This window comes from Hylobates moloch, unplaced genomic scaffold (assembly GCF_009828535.3).
Source record: "Hylobates moloch isolate HMO894 unplaced genomic scaffold, HMol_V3 SCAFFOLD_11, whole genome shotgun sequence".
In the NCBI taxonomy this organism is placed as follows: Eukaryota; Metazoa; Chordata; class Mammalia; order Primates; family Hylobatidae; genus Hylobates; species Hylobates moloch.
In genome coordinates, this window is record NW_026652286.1 from 60,215,580 (window position 1) to 60,222,107 (window position 6,528).

Consider the following 6,528-nt stretch of genomic DNA (forward strand, 5'->3'; position numbering starts at 1 on the left):
TATCTATATCTATATATGTGTGTGTGTGTATATATATATATGCGTATATATATATAGAGAGAGAGAGAGAGAAAGAGAGAGAAGGAAAGAGAAAGAGATGGAGTCTCACTCTGTTGCCCAGACTAGAGTGTAATGGTGCAATCTTGGCTCACTGAAACCTCTGCCTCCTGGGATCAACTGATTCTCCTGCTAGTAGCTGGGATTACAGGTGCACACCACTACATCTGGCTAATTTTTGTATTTTTAGTGGAGGCGAGATTTCACCATATTGCCAGGCTTGTCTCGAACTCCTGACCTAAAGTGATCCACCCACCTCGGCCTCCCAAAGTGCTGAGATTACAGGCATAAGCCACCATGCCCAGCCCAGAAGGGTTATACATACTTACTTGGTAAATGAAAATTTGCTGAACACTCCATTGGTTTGATCAGCAGATACTTCTTTAGTACCTGTTTTGCATGTACCTGTCACTGTGATAGCTGTCATGGTGAACCTAGAACTAAAGACAGATTCTTGCTCTTAAAAGAACCTGAAGTTTAGATGTGAAGGTATATTAGACACTAATTATTTGCTGGATATAGCACCTTCCAACACTCTTTATCATATGATATATATATATATATATATGTAACTTCTCTTTTCTCGCTCCAGATGCAGAAATGGCCTGGTAGCCCAAACTGTCCCAGAGTTTCTCATCCTCTAACCACATGGATAGTTGTGCAACTTACACTCATCACAGTCTGTCTGGATTTTATCTGGCTGGAGCTAGTTGGAACATTTTCTTTTCTCCCCACTCAGGAAATGTTGAGTTTCTCAAAAAATCGAAAGACACATCCCCTCCTGAGGTAACATGAAATAAGATGGTATGATTTTACTAAAATTACCCCTCTACTTGATTGTCTTCCTCATTGCACTGGAATGACAGAATCTATGTCCTTCATTTTCATTTCCCAAGCACTGAGCATCCAGAAAATACTCAGCAAGTGCTTGTGGATAAAGGAATGAAGAAAGGCATGGACACTTCTGAAATCAAGTATTTTCAATAAGTTACAGCTATCAGGAAAAGGTATGAGATTAACAGGGAAGATTTCAAGTGTTCTCTTTTTAAAAAATTACTGAGGCTTATCAAGACCAACTAAAGAACATGATTAATTACAGGTTGGGTGATGTCACATTTCCAGTTTTCCCCTTCACTTCTTCCCTTCTGTTTCTCTGTAGGAATAAAACTCAAGGTCAGACCTGAAAGACACACAGGCTCCCTCACCTGTCAGCAGAAAGAAGCTCTCCTCTCAGGATCATCCCTGAAGGGAGTGTTTCATTACCTCTGCCCCTCTCTCTTGCTCCTTGTCCGGGTATTTGGTGATGAGGCTGCTGACAGCCCTGACTTCTTGCCTGTGGCCTGTAACTTTCTCACCAAGAAAATGGTGCCCAACCTGACTGTTGATTTACTGGCTGCAATCATATTTCTCCTTATAAATGATCTCTTCATTTTCTGATGGTTTTGCTCGCCATGAGCTGTGCCTGATGCAGAAGTTTTGGAAAATCACATTATTGAATGCTTCTCAAATGTAAAAGAAAATCACCCAGGGATCTTGTTAAATTCCAGATTTTGTCCAATAGGACTAGCGTGAACCTGAAATTCTGCATTTCTAAAAATTTCCCTGCTGATGTTGCTGGTTTACTCACCAAACTGTGAAGGAGAAAAGACACGGCCATTTTGAGTCTCAAAATTTTTCATTATAAACCTGAAACAAGAACCTCCTCCCTGATGAATTCTAGGGTTATAAAGAGGATTGAATCATATAATAAAAATAAAAGGCTTTAGGAATTAGCAACTCGCTGTATAAACCTAAAGTTTATGCTTAGGTTACCTGCTGTCATGCTCACCTTAGTTCAGCCATTCTCAACATCAAGAGTTATTCCCACAATGGAAATGTAAAGATTAAGACTTGAGGGGCACTGTCTCAAAATAAACTTCCCTGCTGGTATCTGGAGCTGAAATTCTCAATTGTATTATCATTTATAATAGACTAGAAGGAACACTAGGGAGTACCCACAGGAGTGAGTGGATTTCAGACCTGGCCGAAAGTCTAAATTGTCCGGTGACTGCTGAAGATAACAGGACCTACCCTGGGCACACTCACAATTCTCACTTAGAGGAATGTCCACAAGTCTGTGTGCGAAGTATGTCCTCCAGATGATTCTGGCATGATCATTCTGGCTTTTCATAGAAAAGAATTTATATCCATTGAGCTCTAACTCTGTAATTTTGTAAATGAGAGGACCATGACTTGCTGAGTTGGCTGCATCTTTGTTTTATTCCTTTAATGCGGGGAACCTGGGAACTCGTCCAATAGTGGGGCTCTAAAATCCAGAAAATTGGAATGGGTAATTCTCACATAAACCCAAAGAAAGTCCTAAAAATGAGTGAAATGAAAAAGTCAAATAGATTCAAAGCAGCCAAGATCTAAGAAATCAGGATAAGGGAAATTTACAATATCCCATGGGAACAGAATAAGAGATAACTGACAATTGTCAGAATTCAGCATTTTTCCTATTTTGGAGATGTCTCTAAATTTAATTAGGGAAATGGAAAGTCCAGATACTGGCTCTTCTTTGGGAGAAGATTTGTTCACTGTAGACCACTGAGTGAAGCAAAGACAAATAGATAATTTAAATTACTTTTATTGTTATCATAACTGGATTTGTGGGTTGATGATACATGGCTAGGTTGCTTTTTAAAAAACAAGGTGACTTGCACTCTACAACATCTTTCTACTCATCATTGCCTCTCTGGTATCATCCTCAGGTTACCACCCTTCTATTCATTTATTCAACAAAGATACATTGAGGTCTGCAAGATGCCAAGGTTTTGTGCTAAGCTCTGAGAAACAAAGGATAGAAGATAAGGTCTCATTTTCTCACCCATCTTGGTTTAGTGAAACACACGTAATAATAATGGTTATGAAAATAACTGCTCTATTGGGAGTTTGTGTAGTGTAAGAGGATTTACCATACTTAGGGGATTTGGGAGAGGCCTGTGAAAGGGCAAGTCATTTTATTTAGAGAGGTCTTAAAGATGGAGCAGATATTTTTAATTGGAGAAATGAAGGATATGGCAGTATTTCAGAAAGAGGCAACTGAATGTGTCCTACATTAAAGGCATGATCATTGTAGAGACCAGTAAGTCCAAGGAAAAGAACTATAGTTCTACAGTTCTGTGAATTTCAGTTCACAAAGTAGAGTATGCAAAAATGTAACTTATTTTTCCATTTATAAACCCATTTCTGTTTTGATTTCCTGTTTGGCCAATTGGTAGAAATGAAATTCCATTCTATTCAAAAAGTCTTTCCCTCATATACAGACATACCTTGCAAATATTGCAGGTTAGGTTTCAGAACAATAAAGCAAATGTCACAATAAGTTACATGAATTCTTTGGTGTCCTAGTTCATATGCAAGTTATGTTTATACCATACTGTAGTCTATTAAGTATGCAATAGCATTATTCTAAAAAGAAACATAGATATCTTAATTAAAAAGTACTTTATTGCTAAAAATGTTAGCAAGGTGAGCACATCCTATTAGAAAAATGGTATGCTAGTCCTGCTTGATGCAGGGTTGCCACAAACCTTCAATTGCAAACAAACAAACAAAAAGCATTATCTGCAAAGCCCAATAAAGCAAACCACAATAAAATCAAGCATCTTTGTATTTGGGTTAGATGCAAATTCTGCGAGATTTACACAATGCCAACCCATAGTGAGGAGAGGCACTTGGTCTGTGGTCATTGTCTCTTGTCCATGTTGGCATCTGTGAAACACCCTGTTCCCCTGTAGCCTTCCATTTTTGGTCCCTACAGCTCTGTGCTAAATCCTCTTCCTCCCAGAAGATTCTCTGCGCCTACTCTTCTCTCAGCTGCTTCTGCTCCCATCTCTAGTTCACAGCAAATGTGTGGTCACCTCCAGACCACTCTTGGGCCTTAGGAACCTCTGAGAGATTCTAGAAATGCTTCTATCTGGATATCTTACATAATCATTTCTACTCTATACCTTCCATGAAATGGAGGGTAGTGGATATTTAGAGTCTTTCTGGGTCCCCAATTTCTACTTTAACGTGTGATATACGGGACTTCTCACACTTACGTAGCCAAACCCATTTGAGCATCCTATCATCCCCTATACTTCAGGACTTCTAGTAGGGTTTGGGGGTGTTTTTGTTTGTTTTTGAAGGAAGGGCATTGGAGCAGAACAGAGGTAGAAAATCTGACAAATCACTCACTTCCAAATAATGTTAGTTCATATGCTTAATTATTTAAACCTTTCTTTTCGGTTTGCATTCTGCTTTAATGACTCTCTTGGAGCAATGGATGCCTCTGAACTAGCTAGACAAATGGAAGAGAGTTACAAGGTATCTTGAAAAGACACATGGGTAAATTTTAAATTTTTCATCTGACCACAGGTATGAATGGATATAAAACTAGAATAATACACACCACGTTGCTGGTTTTCTTTCGAGAGCAGAATTAAGAATGGTTTTTAACTTTTTGATTTTGTATTGTATCTGATTATGACCTGAATTTTCTACAATTTTGCAATTAGTATTACTTTTATTTTGGCTTAAAGTCATAGGCATTAAAATAGTCTAATGAAGTACACTTAAAATGTGGAGAGAGGCTGACTGCAGAATTTTAAATCTCACTATAACAAATAAAGGGTTTAGTCTGCAAATGGAAAAAAGGGATTGAGACTTAAAGCAATTCAGATTTTACTGAATTGGAGCAATTTAACAAATTGGAGCTTCCAAAAATTCCTTTTGGCAACAGTGTTTTCAGTGGATTGGAAGGGTAGAAAACACAGAAAAAGAGAATAGGAATGAAGTCAGTGCTGTGGTTAAGGAGCAGTAAGGTTGTAGAAGAGTGAAGGAAAAGAAAAAGAGAGGCTTCTACTAAAGCCCATGCCAATTAATTCATTTACAGGACCATAAAAATAGGATGTCAGAGCTTAAAATGTCTTAGAAATCAACCAGCATAAGCTGATCATATTTCAGATGAAATAATGGCGGCAGAAGGAAACTCATTCACTTAAGGTTATGAAAACATCCATTAATCTAAACCAAATTTTGTGCTCCTAAATGTAAAAGCTGCCCTGCTACACTTGGCATCTGGCATCTTTCCTGACATAATGAATATAACTGAGTAAAGATATTAAGTTAGCTTTTATTGGAAATCTATGATGTGGCAGGCACTGTGACAGGCTCTTCAGATTTATTATTTCTAATTTTCACAATTATCCTTCATTGTAAGTGAGATAATCCACTGTGATGGCCCTTTTCACAGATGCAGAAGCTGAGGCCCAGAGAAAAGTAACTAACTTGCCCAACTTCACAGATGCCAAAGCTAGAATTTAAACCTTGATTTCTCTGATTTTATTAGCAATCTCAGTGCAATAGTAGGGGAATATACACAAACTATGGTGACAGAACTTACCAAATATCTTAAAGGGTTAATCTCTCTTCCTTCAAGTCTTCAGCGGTGACCTGCCACTTGAAGGCAGAGATAGGGAGAGAAGGATTTAGTCCCTTTAGAACCGTGGTCAGTTATTTTTTTATTTTATTTTATTTTATTATTATACTTTGGGTTTTAGGGTACATGTGCACAATGTGCAGGTTTGTTACATATGTATCTATGTGCCATGTTGGTTCGCTGCACCCATTAACTCGTCATTTAGCATCAGGTATATCTCCTAATGCTGTCCCTCCCTCCTCCCCCCACCCCACAACAGTCCCTGGAGTGTGATGTTCCCCTTCCTATGTCCATGAGTTCTCATTGTTCAGTTCCCACCTATGAGTGAGAACATGCAGTGTTTGGTTTTTTGTCCTTGCAATAGTTTACTGAGAATGATGTTTTCCAGTTTCATCCATGTCCCAACAAAGGACGTGAACTCATCATTTTTTATGGCTGCATAGTATTCCATGGTGTATATGTGCCACATTTTCTTAATCCAGTCTATCATTGTTAGACATTTGGCTTGGTTCTCAGTCTTTGCTATTGTGAATAGTGCCACAATAAACATACATGTTCATGTGTCTTTATAGTAGCATGATTTATAGTCCTTTGGGTATATACCCAGTAATGGGATGGCTGGGTCAAATGGTATTTCTAGTTCTAGATCCCTGAGGAATCGCCACACTGACTTCCACAATGGTTGAACTAGTTTACAGTACCACCAACAGTGTAAAAGTGTTCCTATTTCTCCATATCCTCTCCAGCACCTGTTGTTTCCTGTCTTTTTAATGATGGCCATTCTAACTGGTGTGAGATGGTATGTCATTGTGGTTTTGATTTGCATTTCTCTGATGGCCAGTGATGATGAGCATTTTTTTCATGTGTTTTTTGGCTGCATAAATGTCTTCTTTTGAGAAGTGTCTGTTCATGTCCTTTGCCCACTTTTTGATGGAGTTGTTTTTTTCTTCTAAATTTGAGTCAGTTCATTGTAGATTCTGGATATTAGCCCTTTGTCAGATGAGTAC